This window comes from Ursus arctos, unplaced genomic scaffold, assembly GCF_023065955.2.
Source record: "Ursus arctos isolate Adak ecotype North America unplaced genomic scaffold, UrsArc2.0 scaffold_66, whole genome shotgun sequence".
NCBI classification, from domain to species: Eukaryota; Metazoa; Chordata; class Mammalia; order Carnivora; family Ursidae; genus Ursus; species Ursus arctos.
The window spans coordinates 1,773-18,753 of NW_026623085.1; positions in this window are offsets into that span (position 1 = coordinate 1,773).

Consider the following 16,981-nt stretch of genomic DNA (forward strand, 5'->3'; position numbering starts at 1 on the left):
TTTATTTTTCACTTGAAAACAGACTGTTATTGTCGACACTAAATGAAGGAACCTTTTAAAACATTTTAGAGAGGAAGGAAGAGAGTTTTATTCAAACCCAAGTCAAAGACAGCTGCCTGGGAGACACAATCTTCACAAAGAAGGGAGTGCTCCAGGGAAGGAACATTTAGGGCAGGGTCATATATTTGTTCTGAGTTGTGCTACGTACAGTTATACATCACGATGAGGAAGAAGGTTCCAGAAAGTGACAGACTTTTTCTTATGTTTTCAGTATGTACAAATCAGTATGACTTTAATCTTATGGGAGCAAGAAAGGTTCTTTTGTGTTCTCACCTTGATGTTGGCAAAGGCATTTTTTGGTTCTCTTTTTCTTTTTGATGCATATGGACAATAAGTGCTGGGGGCAGAAATAGGGCCCATGCTTTGAGGGTTTGCCCAGTCATTTTGAGCTGGGTAAAATGTTAAAGGAGAGCTTTCCTGGGAGGCCAAGATCAGGCCTCACAGATGGTATGACATAAAAATTACTCTTATCCTTATCATCACTACCAAATGGTGGAACGTGAGATGAAAGCACCTTTCCAATAGTAAAGAGACATCAAAGGACCCCTACAGAAGGTTACCTGCTCCATGGTCAACACAGGTAACAGAGGCGTTCATGGTCTCTGGACTCCTCCCCTTGTCCTGCCCAAATCTCTGAAACATAGAGATCATTTACAGTCAGAATTTTACACATCTTAGAGATGTCTGGCACCATTCCCTTGGACTACAGAATACAACAGAATAGCTCACTGTCACAACACGAAAGTGCCCCTGGATACACTAAGTTCTTTCTCCGCAACGTTGGCCTTAATGAAATCATAATCGTAACATAGAAACACTACGATGGTTGGGAATAAATAATCACAGGTAAGGGAATATTTAGGAAATCTTTAGAAGCATTGTCTCACTCTATAGAAGAGGCTAACTGCTTTAAATACTATTTCCGACCTTACAGGACACTCTACAGACCAGAGCCTCCATCAATTAAAAAAGCATAGTTCTTTCAGTCACTTTAATATCAGAAAAATAGTATAGTATCTCTATTCCTAGGGATCTTTAAGTCTCCGACTCAAAGGTCCTCCACTGAGAGAATTATCTTCATGATCATGATGGGCAGAGGTGAAAAGGCAGCCGAATTCATTCCATTTGGCCACACAACAAGAAAATCCTAATACTTCCTAGGTTTCCAGATTGAGAAGACCTGGGGTAGAGCGAAATGGTACCTTGTATGGAAGAACAAGGGATTTGGAGTCAGTTTGGAGATCACACTTAGGTTTCTGACACTAAAATCCTCTGTAATTCATATCATTTCTGAGCCTTTGTCTATCCATCTAAAAATGGGACTCATTCTATCTACACCCCAGTTGAGAAGTTTACGAGGGAGAATGCTACTCAGAGCCAGTATGGATTCTCCCAAGAGCAGGTGCTCAGGAGCCATAATTACCATTGGGTCTATATCTTTTCCAGAGAAAAGAACACACGGTGAAACCGTGTTTCGAAAAGATGACTCACAAGATGATTTTCACACTTTCATGAAGGTCAAGAAACTGCTATTTTGTTGTAATTCTCTCAGAAATCATGTTATTAGCTTGGTGGGGACAATAGCAACATCATCACTAGGAGTGGGGAGCTTCTCATCTCCATATGGCTATGTTGACTACCTTAACACAATGCCACTAGAAAGGAAAGCTGGAGGGAGGTGTGTGTGGGCACAGGCCAAGGCTGCCAGGTGTGCCTGGGACATGCAGAACCCTGATAGGAGGCTTAAGTCCTGTCTATGTTAGGATAGTCAGTGCTCTTCAGAGACAAAGGGCCATTGTGTGTGAGCCCTGATGTAGAAAAGGTGGAAAATGTCCATTGCGATTCCCTCTCTGACCCTTAGGATATACAGCAAAGTTACATTGAATTTTTAAACATGGAGGGATTTCCTGGTCTTCTTTTCATGAGGACTCGGGCTCTATTCCTTGGTGGCCTAAGAATAGAATCTAGTTAGTTTCAGGATGTTAAAATGTAGACATGATTCATGGAACAACATATCATCTGTTTGGGTAAATAGTCTATGACCACTGGAAATAATGTATTCTGCACGTATTATGCAATATTACATAGACGTCAATTAGGTCACATTTGTTACCAATGTTTTGTCTGCTTTTTCCATCAGATATTGAGAAAGGCATATTAAAATTTCCAAACAAAATTTCCAAAAAAAGAGGATGCCGATCAAAAATGTTGTGTGAAAACGAAAAGAAAGTGCCATCACTCCATTCAGTGAATCAGGTTTGTGCAGAGAGACGGTAACGTTGATCACTGAAGACACCAGGGTTTTCCAATATGTGTGTTGAACCTTAAGGAAACTGCCATAGACGTAACTCTCAGTAAGAAGAGCATGGTAAGGGTCTTCCAACTCCCATCCTCTGTCATGATGATGGAAGCATGTTGCAGAGTCGGAATGAAAGCATAAGGGCCACTAACCAATCTTCAAGAAGAACATTGTATCAAAGCCATCATTCACCTGACATCTTCGGTCGTGAAGATGAAACTATTGGCACAGGTGTCTAAGAAAACATAGGGAAAGTGCCATATACTGAAGTCCATGAAAGAACACCATAGAGAAAGCATCTTGCATCTCACAGTCTTCTGTCATAAAAACGGAAGTATGTGCAAACCTGTCTGTGAAAACAGACGCATAAAGCGTGTTGTTTCACTCTATACAGGAACACTGTATTGACACCATGTCTCAACTCACAACTTCTGTAGTGAAGACGGAAGCCTTGGTAAGAATGTGTGCGAGCTCATAAAGAAGTGCCGTCTACTTAATTCTAAGAACCAAATCTGTGTAGATAGAAAACAATATCAAACCAACCTCCTGACAAATGGATCAACCGGGGTTTCTTTCCTGTGTGTTGAACCTTAACGAAAGTGCCATAAACTTAATAGTAGGTGAGAGCACTGGGTAGATAGCATCTTTCAAGCAACAAATTCTGTCATGAAGATGGAAACGTTTGCATCATTGCCCTGAAAGCATAAGGAAAGTGGCAGAGACTTAGCTTCAAGAAACGACCTTACCGAATCCATCCTTCAAGGCACGTCTTCTTTTACGAAGTTGGAAGCATTCTCAGAAGTGTTTCTCAGCATAAGGGAATTATCGTACGCTTAACTTTATGAGGGAAATCCGTAGGACACTGTCTGAAACTCAGATCTTTTCTCATGAGGCTGAAAGCATTGGCTCAAGGGTAAAGGAACTTGTAAAGAAATGACGTTTACTCCACTCTGAGCACCAGGGTTCTGTATAGAGAATGAAACTTCAAACATCCTGATGCATGAAGAGAGAAGCTTTTTCAAATATCTGTGTTGAACGGTAAAAGAAGTGCCATACGCTTAGCACTATTAAAGAGCACCATCTGGAGACAACTTTCCAAATCAAGTTCATGAGGGTGGATGTATGTTACAAAATCTGCATGAAACCTAAGGAACATTCTGTATACTCAGGTAAGAACACCCTTGGAAAAAAATCTTTCAACTCACATCTTCTGTAATGAAGATGGGAGTACTTGCAGAAGTGCAAGTGAAAGCATAAGGAGAGGTCCTATCTAAGTAGTTGTGAGAAACAACTCCGTGTTGATAGAAGGCAACATCGAAGTAACATGGTGACCCATGAATATACACCCGTTGTCCAGCACGTGCCTTGAACCTTAAGGAAAAGGGCACTACATACAAATCTCAGTCAGAACACCGAATGGACACCATCTTCCAAGTCACAGCTTCTGTGAGGATGATCGCAAGTTTTTCAAGTGTCTACGAATGCATAAGGAAGGTGTCACCTACTTTACACTAGGAGAGAATACTCTATCTAAAAGCATCTTGCACCTCACATCTTTTCTCATGAAGTGGGAGCATTGTGCAAAACAGTGCCTGCGAGCATCAAGATAATGCACTTCGTTTAAAACTGTAATAATACTACACAGAAAGCATCACTCAACTCACTTCTTTCATGAGGATGAAAGCCGTTCGAAAAGGTTGTGTGAAAACAAAAAGAAAGTGCAATCAGTCAATTAGCTAAAGAGTTTGTGTAGAGAGACGGCAACTTTGATCAGTGAAGACACTAGGGCTTCCCTATATGTGTTTCCTTAAGGTTCACTTAAGGAAACAGCCCCAGATGTAACTCTCAGTAATAGGAGTGCATGGAAACAGTCTTCCAACTCCCGTCGTCTGTCATGATGATGGAAGAATGTTTCAGAGTGGGAAGGAAAGCATAGGAAAAGGGCCAATAACGAATATTTAAGACAGAATATTGTATCGAAGCCATCTTTCACCTCACGTATTCGATCATGAAGATGAAAGCATTTCAACAGGCGTCTAAGAAAACATAAGGAAAGTGCCATATACTGAAGTCTCTGAAAGAACACCATAGAGAAAGCATCTTGCATCTCACAGTTGTTTTTTTTTCTTTTTTTAATGTTTTATTATGTTTGTCAACATACAGTGCATCTCCGGTTTCCGATGTAAGGCTCGATGATTCATTAGTTGCGTATAACACCTAGTGCACCATGCAATACGTGCCCTCCTTACCACCCATCACCGGTCTATCCCATTCCCCCACCCCCCTCCCTTCTGAGGCCCTCAGTTTGTTTCTCATAGTCCATAGTCTCTCATGTTTCATTCCCCCTTCTGATTACCCCCCCTTTCTTTATCCCTTTCTTCTCCTACCGATCTTCCTAGTTCTTTTGTTCCATAGATGAGAGAAATCATATGATAGTTGTCTTTCTCTGCTTGACTTATTTCACTTAGCATTAGCTCCTCCAGTGCCATCCATGTTGTAGCAAATGTTGAGAAATCGTTCTTTCTGATAGCTGAGTAATATACCATTGTATGTATGGACCACAACTTCTTAATCCAGTCATCTGTTGAAGGGCATCTCGGCTCCTTCCACGATTTAGCTATTGTGGACATTGCTGCTGTGAACATTGGGGTGCATATGGCCCTTCTCTTCACTACGTCTGTATCTTTGGGGTAAACACCCAGTAGTGCAATGGCTGGATCATAAGGTAGCTCAATTTTTAACTTTTTAAGGGACCTCCACACTGTTTTCCAGAGTGGCTGTACCAACTTGCATTCCCACCAACAATGTAGGAGGGATCCCCTTTCTCCACATCCTCTCCAACAATTGTTGTTTCTTGCCTTGTCTATTTTTGCCATTCTAACTGGTGTAAGGTGGTATCTCAGTGTGGTTTTGATTTGAATTTCTTTGATGGCTAATGATTTTGAACATTTTTTCATGTGTCTGTTAGCCATTTGTATGTCTTCATTGGAAAAGTGTCTGTTCATATCTTCTGCCCATTTTTTGATTTGTTTATTTGTTTCTCGTGTATTGAGTTTGAGAAGATCTTTGTAGATCTTGGATACCAGTCCTTTATCTGTAGTGTCATTTGCAAATATATTCTCCCATTCAGTGGGATGCCTCTTTGATTTTCTGTTTCCTTGACTGTGCTGAAACTTTTAATCTTGATGAAGTCCCATAAATTCATTGTATCTTTTGTTTCTCTTGCCTTTGGGGATGTATCATGAAAAAGGTTGTTTTGGCCGATGTCGTGGAGGTTGCTGCCTATGTTCTCCTCTAGAATTTTGATGGATTCCCATCGAGGTCTTTCATCCATTTGGAGTTTATTTTTGTGTATGGTGTGAGATAGTGGTCAAGTTTCATTCTTTTGCATGTAGCTGTCCAATTTTCCCAGCACCATTTATTGAAGAGACTTTTTTCCCCACCGGATGTTTTTTCCTCCTTGCTCAAATATTAGCTGCACAAAGAGCCGAGGGTCCATTTCTCTGTTCTCTATTCTGTTCCATTGGTCTATGTGTCTGCTTTTGTGCCAGTACCATGCTGTCTTTGTGATCACAGCTTTGTAGTACAGCTCGAAATCTGGCATTGTGATGCCCCCAGCTTTATTTTTCCTTTTCAACAGTTCCTTGGAGATTCATGGCTTTTTCTGTTTCCATGCAAATTTAAGGACTATTTGTTCCAGTTCTTTGAAAAATGTCCTCAGTATTTTGATCGGGATAGCATTGAAAGTGTAGATGGCTCTGGGTAGCATGGACATTTTAACTATGTTAATTCTTCTGATCCTTGAGCATGGAATACCTTTCCATCTTTTTATGTCTTCCTTAATGTCTTTCAAGAGTGATTTATAGTTTCTAGAATATAGGTCCTTTACGTCTCTGGTTAATTCTAAGGTAACGTACGGTTTTTGGTGCTATTGTAAATGGGATGGATTCCCTAATTTCTCTTTCTTCGGTCTCGTTATTCGTGTACAGAAATGCAACTGATTTCTGAGCATTAATTTTGTATCCCACCACATTACTGAATTGCTCTATAACTTCTAATAGTTTGGGAGTGGCTTCTTTTGGGTTTTCCACATAGAGTATCATGTCATCTGCGAAGAGAGACATTTTGACTTCTTCTTTGCCGATTTGAATACCTTTGATCCCTTTTTGTCGTCTGATTGCTGTTGCAAAGACTTCCAGTACGATGTTGAATAATAGTGGCGAGAGTGGGCATCCTTGTCGAGTTCCTGATCTTAAGGGAAAGGCTTCCAGCTTTTCCCCATTGAGAATAATATTTGCAGTAGGCTTTTCACAGATGGCTTTTATGAGATTGAGAAATGTACCCTCTATTCCTACACTCTGAAGGGTTTTAATCAGGAAAGGATGCTGTATTTTGTCAAATGCTTTTTCGGCATCGATTGAGAGGATCATATGGTTCCTGAGTCTTTTCTTGTTGATATGATATATCACGCTGATGGATTTGCGAATATTGAACCACGCTTGCATCCCAGGTATGAATCCCACTTGATCGTGATGGGTAATTCTTTTAATGTACTGTTGGATTTTATTAGCAAGTATCTTGTTGAGGATTTTGGCGTCCATATTCATTAGGGAAATCGGTCTGTAATTCTCCTTTTTGAGGGGGTCTTTGCCTGGTTTGGGGATCAAGGTAATATTGGTCTCATAGAATGAGTTTGGTAGCTTTCCTTCTGTTTCTATTTTTTGAAATAGCTTTAGGAGAGTAGGTATTATTTCTTCTTTGAATGTTTGGTAGAATTCCCCAGGAAAACTGTCCGGGCCTGGAGTTTTGTTATTTGGAAGGTTGTTTATCACTGACTCAATTTCTTCATCATTAATTGGCCTGTTTAAGAAATCAATTTCTTCCTCTTTCAATCTTGGTAGTTTATAGGTTTCCAGGAAGGATTCCATCTCTTCCAGATTGCTTAGTTTATTGGCATATAGCTGTTGATAAAAATTTCTAATAATCCTTCCAATTTCAATGGTGTTCATCATGACCTCTCCTTTTTCATTCATAATATTAATATTCGGGTCCTTTCTCTTTTCTTTTGGATGAGCGTTGCCAGTGGTCTGTCAATTTTATTGATTCTCTCAAAGAACCAGCTTCTAGTCCTGTTGATCTGCTCTACTGTACTTCTGGTTTCTGCTTGATTGATTTCAGCTCTAATTTTGGTCAACTGCTTCCTCGTGCATGGATTAGGCCTGTCCCTCTGTTGCTGTTCCAGCTTCTTGAGGTGAGAATATAAAAACTGCATTTTAGATTTTTCTATTCTTTTGAGTGAGGCTTGGATGGCTATGTATTTCCCCCTTAGGACTGCCTTTGCAGTATCCCATAGGTTTTTGGACTGTTGTATTTTCATTCCCATTGGTCTCCATAAATTGTTTAATTTGATTTTTGATTTCCTGGTTTATTGAGTCATTCCTGAGCAGGATGGTTCTTAGTCACCAGGTGTCTGAGTTTCTTCCAAATTTTTCCTTGTGGTTGAGTTTCGATTTCAGAGCGTTGTGGTCTGAGAATATGCACGGGATAATTACAATCTTTTGGTATCGGTTGAGACCTGTTTTGTGTCCCAGAACATGGTCTATTCTTGAGAATGTTCCATGGGCATTAGAATAGAATGAGTATTCTTTGGTTCTGGGGTATAGTGTTCTTTATATATCTATGAGGTCCAACTTGTCAAGTATGGCATTCAAAGCCTTTGATTCTTTGCTTAGTTTTTGCCAGGGTGTTCTGTCTATTTCTGAGAGTGGAGTGTTGAGGTCCCCTACTATTAATGTATTTTTATTTATATGTCTCTTTATTCTGGTTAAGAGTTGGCTTGTGTATCTTGCTGCTCCCCTGTTGGGGGCATATATATTTATAATTGTCATATCCACTTGTTGAATACTTCCTTTAAGAATAATATAGTGCCCTTCTGCATCTCTAACAATAGTCTGTAGTTTAAAATCCAATTTATCTGATATGAGAATTGCTACCCCAGCTTGCTTTTGAAGTCCATTTGCGTGAAAGATGGTACTCCATCCCCTTACTCTCAGTCTGAATGCATCTTTGGGTTCGAAATGAGTCTCTTGTAGACAGCAAATGGATGGGTCATTTCTTTTTATCCAATCTGCAACCCTTCTTTTTCTTTTGTTTTAAGATTTCATTTATTAATTTGACAGCAAAACAGCCAGTGGGAGAGGGAACACAAGCAGGGGGAGTAGGAGAGGAAGAAGCAGGCTCACAGCGGAGGAGCCTGATGTGGGGCTCGATCCCACAATGCCGGGATCACGCCCTGGCTGAAGGCAGACGCTTAAGTGCTGTTCCACCCAGGCGCCCTGCATCTCACTGTCTTCTGGCATGAAAAAGGAAGCATGTGAAAAAGTGTGTACAAAAAGAGATGCATAAAGCGCGTTGCCTCACTCTATAGAAGAACACTGTATAGACATCATGTCTCAACTCACAACTTCTGTTGTGAAGATGGAAGCCTTGGCAAAAGTGTGTGCAAGCACGTACAGAAAGGGCTGTCTACTTAATTCTGAGAACCAAATCTGTCTAGATAGAAAACGATATCGAACCCACCTCCTGACAAATGGATCAACCAGGGTTTTCTTCCCTATGTGTTGAAACTTAAGGAAAGTGCCATAAACTTAGTAGGTGAGAGCACTGGGTAGATAGCATCTTACAAACCACGGCTTCTGTCATGAAGACGAAAATGTTTGCAACGTTGTGGTGAAAACATAAGGAAAGTGGCAGAGACATGGCTCCAAAAAAGGACAGTACCTAATCCATCTTTCAAGGCACGTGTTCTTTCATGAAGCTGGAAGCATATACAAGAGAGTGTTTCTCAGCTTAAGGGAATTATCGTATGCTTAACTTTACAAGAGAACTCCATAGAATACCCTCTGAAACATCTTTTCACATGACCCTGGAAGCATTGGCTAAAGGGTGAGGGAATGTGTAAAGAAATGCCATTTACTCGACTCTGAGCACCAATGTTCTGTATAGAGGAAGAGATTTCAAACATCCTGATGTATGAAGAGAGATTTTCAAATATCTCTGTTGAACCGTAAGAGAAGTGCCATATGCTTAACACTAAGAAAGAACACCATCTAGAGACAACCTTCCAAATCACAACTACCTTCATGAAGATGGATGTATGTTCCAAAACTGTATGAAAACCTAAGGAACATGCTGTATGCTCAGGTAAGAACACCCTTGGAAAAGATCTCCCAACTCACATCTTCTGTAATGAAGATGGAAGTACATGCAGAAGTGTGAGTGAAAGCATAAGGAGAGGTCCTAAGTAGTTGTGAGTACCAGGTCAGTGTTGATAGGCAACATCGAAGTAACGTGGTGACCCAGGAATATATATGCGTTGTCCAATACGTGCGTTGAACCTTAAGGAAAGAACAATATACCCAAATCTCAGTCAGAACACCGAATGGACACCCTCATCCAAGTCACATCTTCTGTTAGGAAGATGTCAAGATTTTCAAAAGTGTCTACAAATGCATAGGGAAAGGGACACCTACTTTATTCAAGGAGAGAACACTCTATATAAAAGCGTCTTGCACCTCACATCTGGTGTCATGAATTGGGAGCATTGTACAAAACTGTGCCTGCAAGCATCAAGATAATGCCTTTTGTTGAACCATGTAAGAACACTACAAGGAAAGCATCTCTCAGCTCACATCAGTCATGAGGAGGAAAGCCCTTCAAAAGTTGTGTGAAAACGAAAGGAAAGTGCCATCAGTCAATTCAGCGAACCATGTTTTTGTAGAGACAAGGCAACATTGATCAGTGAAAACAGCAGGGTTTACCAATATGTGTGTTGAACCTTAAGGAAACAGCCATAGACGTAATCTCAGGAAGAAGAGGGTATGGAAAGGGTTTTCCAAGTCCCATAATCTGTCATGATGATGGAAGCATGTGTCTGATTGGGAATAAAAGCATAAGGAAAGGGAGGTGAACCAACTTTAGGAAAGAACATTGTACCGAAGCCATCTTTGAAGTCACGTCTTCAGTCTTGAAGATGAAACCGTTTGTACAAGTGCCTAAGAAAACATAAGGAAAGTGCCATGTACTGAATCTACGAAGGAACACTGTAGAGAAACCATCTGGCATCTCACAGTCCTCTGTCATGAAAACGGAAGCTTGTGCAAATGTGTGTAAGAAAGAGACACATAAAGCTCCTGGAGCATGCAGGGGTGGCTGGCGGTGTTAGAAACACAGACAGAGAGACCCTGGCCCTGTAGGTGAGAGCTGGGAAGCCAGGTGTGGGGCTCACATCCTGGACAGTGCAGGGTTGAGCAGCACCAACAGAAACAGAGTTAAAGTGGCCAGAACATCAGTGGAGAATGGTCCGCAATCCATCTGTTCTGAGACAGAGGCTGAGATTCGGCCACTGCTGCTCTGACTCTCAGAAGAAGCACAGCAAACCACCAGGGAAAGCCGCCAGAGAAAAGAAGCCTGGAAAGACCGGCTCACAGTGTGCCCAACCCCATCCCCCTTCGCAGGGTACACAGAGACTCTACCCAAACAGGGTTGCCCAAGTATCAGCACGGCAGGCCCCTACCTCAGAAGGCAGGCTGAAAAATCAAGAAGCCCCCATACCTAAGATGCCTATAAAACAAGGGTGCACGGCCTGGGTCGTGGTCAATAATTTGGGCTCTGGACAACACCACAACCTCTCCTCATCTGAATGATGAGGAGAAGTCCCCCCCCCCCAGCAAAGAAAAGACAATGAGTTTGTGGCCTCTGCCACAGAACTTATGGATATGGATATAACCAAATTATCAGAAATGGAATTCAGAGTAACAATGGTCAAGATGATTTGTAGACTTGAAAAAAATATTGACAAAATTGTTAATGAGAACATAGAATCTCTAAGGGCAGAAATGTGAGCGAATCTCGCAGAAATTAAAAATTCTAGGAGCCAAATGCAGTCAAAACTAGAGGCTCTGTTGGCCAGGGTGAATGAGGCAGAAGGACGTATCAGCGAATTGGAAAATGGGTTAGTAGAGGAAAAAGCTAAAAGAGAATCTGGACTCAAAAAAAATCCACACACAGGAATGTAGGTTACGGGAAATGACTGACTCAATAAAACGTTCCAGTGTCAGAACATCGGCATTCCTGAGGACGTAGAGAAAAACAGAGGTCTAGAAGAGATATTTGAACAAATTGTAGCTGAAAACTTCCCTAATCTAGCAAGGGAAACAAACATTCGTGTCCAAGAGGCAGAGAGGACCCCTTCCAAGCTCAACCACGACAAACCCACGCCACGTCACGTCATAGTGCATTTCGCAAATATTAGATCCAAGGATACAGTATTGAAAGCGGCCAGGGCAAAGAAATTTCTCACGTACCAAGGCAAAGGCATCAGAATTATGTCAGACCTGTCTACACAGACCTGGAATGAGAGAAAGGGTTGGGGGAGCATTTTTAAAGCTCTTTCAGAGAAAAACATGCAGCCAAGGATCCTTTATCCAGCAAGGCTGTCATTCAGAATTGATGGAGAAATAAAGACATTTCAGAATCGACAGTCACTAACCAATTTCGTAACCACGAAACCAGCCCTACAGGAGATATTACGGGGGGTTCTATAAAAGTAAAAAGGCCCCAAGAGTGATACAAAACAGAAAGTCACAGCCAATACAAACAAAGACTTTACTGACAACATGGCAGCATTAAAAGCATATCTCTCAGTACTCAGTCTTAATATAAATGGTTTAAATTATTGCTTAAAGCGCCACAGGGTTGCAGATTGGCTAAAAAGAAATGACCCATCCATTTGCTGTCTACAAGAGACTCATTTCGAACCCAAAGATGCATTCAGACTGAGAGTAAGGGGATGGCGTACCATCTTTCTCGCAAATGGACCTCAAAAGAAAGCTGGGGTAGCAATTCTCATATCAGATAAACTGGATTTTAAACAATAGACTATAGTTAGAGATGCAGAAGGGCACTATATTATTCTTAAAGGAAGTATTCAACAAGTGGATATGACAATTATAAATATATATGCCCCCAACAGGGGAGCAGCAAGATACACAAGCCAACTCTTAACCAGAATAAAGAGACATATAAATAAAATACATTAATAGTAGGGGACCTCAACACTCCACTCTCAGAAATAGACAGAACACCCTGGCAAAAACTAAGCAAAGAATCAAAGGCTTTGAATGCCATACTCGACGAGTTGGACCTCTTAGATATATAGAGAACACTACACCCCAGAACCAAAGAATACTCATTCTATTCTAATGCCCATGGAACGTTCTCAAGAATAGACCATGTTCTGGGACACAAAACAGGTCTCAGCCGATACCAAAAGATTGAAATTATCCCGTGCATATTCTCAGAGCACAACACTCTGAAATTGGAACTCAACCACAAGGAAAAATTTGGAAGAAACTCAAACACTTGGAGACTAAGAACCATTCTGCTCAGGAATGACTCGATAAACCAGGAAATCAAAAATCAAATTAAACAATTTATGGAGACCAATGAGAATGAAAATACAACAGTCCAAAACCTATGGGATACTACAAAGGCAGTCCTAAGGGGGAAATACATAGCCATCCAAGCCTCACTCAAAAGAATAGAAAAATCTAAAATGCAGTTTTTATATTCTCACCTCAAGAAGCTGGAACAGCAACAGAGGGACAGGCCTAATCCACGCACGAGGAAGCAGTTGACCAAAATTAGAGCTGAAATCAATCAAGCAGAAACCAGAAGTACAGTAGAGCAGATCAACAGGACTAGAAGCTTTGAGAGAATCAATAAAATTGACAGACCACTGGCAAGACTTATCCAAAAGAAAAGAGAAAGGACCCAGATTATTAAAATTATGAATGAAAAAGGAGAGGTCACGATGAACACCATTGAAATTGGAAGGATTATTAGACATTTTTATCAACAGCTATATGCCAATAAACTAAGCAATCTGGAAGAGATGGAATCCTTCCTGGAAACCTATAAACTACCAAGATTGAAACAGGAAGAAACTGATTTCTTAAACAGGCCAATTAATGATGAAGAAATTGAGTCAGTGATAAACAACCTTCCAAATAACAAAACTCCAGGCCCGGACGGTTTTCCTGGGGAATTCTACCAACATTCAAAGAAGAAATAATACCTACTCTCCTAAAGCTATTTCAAAAAATAGAAACAGAAGGAAAGCTACCAAACTCATTCTATGAGGCCAATATTACCTTGATCCCCAAACCAGGCAAAGACCCCCTCAAAAAGGAGAATTACAGACCGATTTCCCTAATGAATATGGACGCCAAAATCCTCAACAAGATACTTGCTAATAGAATCCAACAGTTCATTAAAAGGATTATCCACCACAATCAAGTGGGATTCATACCTGGGATGCAAGCGTGGTTCAATATTCGCAAATCAATCAGCGTGATTGATCGATATGGTGTATCAGTGTGATACATCATATCAACAAGAAAAGACTCAGGAACCATATGATCCTCTCAATCGATGCCGAAAAAGCATTTGACAAAATACAGCATCCTTTCCTGATTAAAACCCTTCAGAGTGTAGGAATAGAAGGTACATTTCTCAATCTCATAAAAGCCATCTATGAAAAGCCTACTGCAAATATTATTCTCAATGGGGAAAAGCTGGAAGCCTTTCCCTTAAGATCAGGAACACGACAAGGATCCCCACTCTCGCCACTATTATTCAACATAGTACTAGAAGTCCTTGCAACAGCAGTCAGACGACAAAAAGGGATCAAAGGTATTCAAATCGGCAAAGAAGAAGTCAAAATGTCTCTCTTTGCAGATGACATGATACTCTATATGGAAAACCCAAAAGAAGCCACTCCCAAACTATTAGAAGTTATAGAGCAATTCAGTAACGTGGCGGGATACAAAATCAATGCTCAGAAATCAGTTGCATTTCTGTACACGAATAACGAGAACGAAGAAAGAGAAATTAGGGAATCCATCCCATTTACAATAGCACCAAAAACCATACGTTACCTTGGAATTAACTTAACCAGAGACGTAAAGGACCTTTATTCTAGAAACTATAAATCATTCTTAAAAGACATTGAGGAAGACATAAAAAGATGGAAAGATATTCCATGCTCATGGATCGGAAGAATTAACATAGTTAAAATGTGCATGCTACCCAGAGCCATCTACACTTTCAATGCTATCCCGATCAAAATACTGAGGACATTTTTCAACGAACTGGAACAAATAGTCCTTAAATTTGTATGGAACCAGAAAAGACCCCGAATCTCCAAGGAACTGATGAAAAGGAAAAACAAAGCTGGGGGCATCACAATGCCGGATTTCGAGCTGTACTACAAAGCTGTGATCACAAAGACAGCATGGTACTGGCACAAAAACAGACACATAGACCAATGAAACAGAATTGAGAGCCCAGAAATGGACCCTCGGCTCTTTGGGCAACTAATATTTGATAAAGCAGGAAAAAACATCCGGTGGGAAAAAGACAGTCTCTTCAATAAATGGTGCTGGGAAAATTGGACAGCTACATGCAAAAGAATGAAACTTGACCACTCTCTCACACCATACACAAAAATAAACTCCAAATGGATGAAAGACCTCGATGTGAGACAGGAATCCATCAAAATTCTAGAGGAGAACATAGGCAGCAACCTCTACGACATCGGCCAAAGCAACCTTTTTCATGATACATCCCCAAAGGCAAGAGAAACAAAAGATACAATGAATTTATGGGACTTCATCAAGATTAAAAGTTTCTGCACAGCCAAGGAAACAGAAAAACTAAGAGGCAGCCCACGGAATGGGAGAATATATTTGCAAATGACACTACAGATAAAGGACTGGTATCCAAGATCTACAAAGATCTTCTCAAACTCAATACACGAGAAACAAATAAATCAAAAAATGGGCAGAAGATATGAACAGACACTTTTTCAATGAAGACATACAAATGGCTAACAGACACATGAAAAAATGTTCAAAATCATTAGCCATCAAGGAAATTCAAATCAAAACTTCACTGAGATACCACCTTACGACAGTTAGAATGGCAAAAATAGACAAGGCAAGAAACAACAATTGTTGGAGAGGATGTGGAGAAAGGGGATCCCTCCTACATTGTTGGTGGGAATGCAAGTTGGTACAGCCACTCTGGAAAACCGTGTGGAGGTCCCTTAAAAAGTTAAAAATCGAGCTACCTTATGATCCAGCCATTGCACTACTGGGTGTTTACCCCAAAGATACAGACGTGGTGAAGAGAAGGGCCATATGCACCCCAATGTTCATAGCAGCAATGTCCACAATAGCTAAATCGTGGAAGGAGCCGAGATGCCCTGCAACAGATGACTGGATTAAGAAGTTGTGGTCCATATATACAATGGAATATTACTCAGCTATCAGAAAGAACGAGTTCTCAACATTTGCTACAACATGGACGGCACTGGAGGAGGTAATGCTAAGTGAAATAAGTCAAGCAGAAAAAGACAAGGATCATATGATTTCTCTCATCTATGGAACATAAGAACTAGAATGATCAGTAGGGGAAGAAAGGGATAAAGAAAGGGGGGGTAATCAGAAGGGGGAATGAAACATGAGAGACTATGGACTATGAGAAACAAACTGAGGACTTCAGAGGGGAGGGTGTGGGGGAATGGGATAGGCCGGTGATGGGTAGTAAGGAGGGCACATATTGCATGGTGCACTGGGTGTTATACACAACTAATGAATCATCGAGCCTTACATCGAAAAGCGGGGATGTACTGTATGGTGACTAACATAATATAATAAAAAATCATTATAAAAAAAAAAGTGTCTACGAATGCATAGGGAAAGGGTCACCTACTTTACTCAAGGAGAGAACACTCTATGTGAAAGCATCTTGCACCTCACATCTGGTGTCATGAAGTGGGAGCATTGTGCCAAACGGTGTCTGCAAGCATCAAGATAATGCCCTTCATTTAACGACGTAAGAACACTACACAGAAAGCATCTCTCAACTCACATCAGTCATGAGGAGGAAAGCCCTTCAAAAAGGTTGTGTGAAAACGAAAGGAAAGTGCCATCAGTCAATTCAGTGAACCATGTTTTTGTAGAGACAAGGCAACGTTGATCAGTGAAAACACCAGGGTTTACCAATACGTGTGTTGAAACTTAAGGAAACAGCCATAGACGTAATCTCAGGAAGAAGAGGGTATAAGGGTTTTCCAAGTCCCATAAACTGTCATGATGATGGAAGCATGTGTCTGATTGGGAATAAAAGCATAAGGAAAGGGACGTGAACCAATCTTAGGAAAGAACATTGTACCAAAGCCATCTTTGAAGTCACGTCTTCGGTGGTGAAGATGAAACCATTTGTACAGGTGCCTAAGAAAACATAAGGAAAGTGCCATATACTGAATCAATGAAGGAACACCGTAGAGAAACCATCTGGCATCTCACAGTCCTCTGTCATGAAAACGGAAGCATGTGCAAAAGTGTGTAAGAAAGAGACACATAATGCTCCTGGAGCATTCAGGGGCCGCTGGTGGCTGGCGGTGTTAGAAACACAAAGGACAGAGACACACTGGCCCTGTAGGTGAGAGCTGGGATGCCAGGTGTGGGGCTCACATCCCGGACAGTGCAGGGTTGA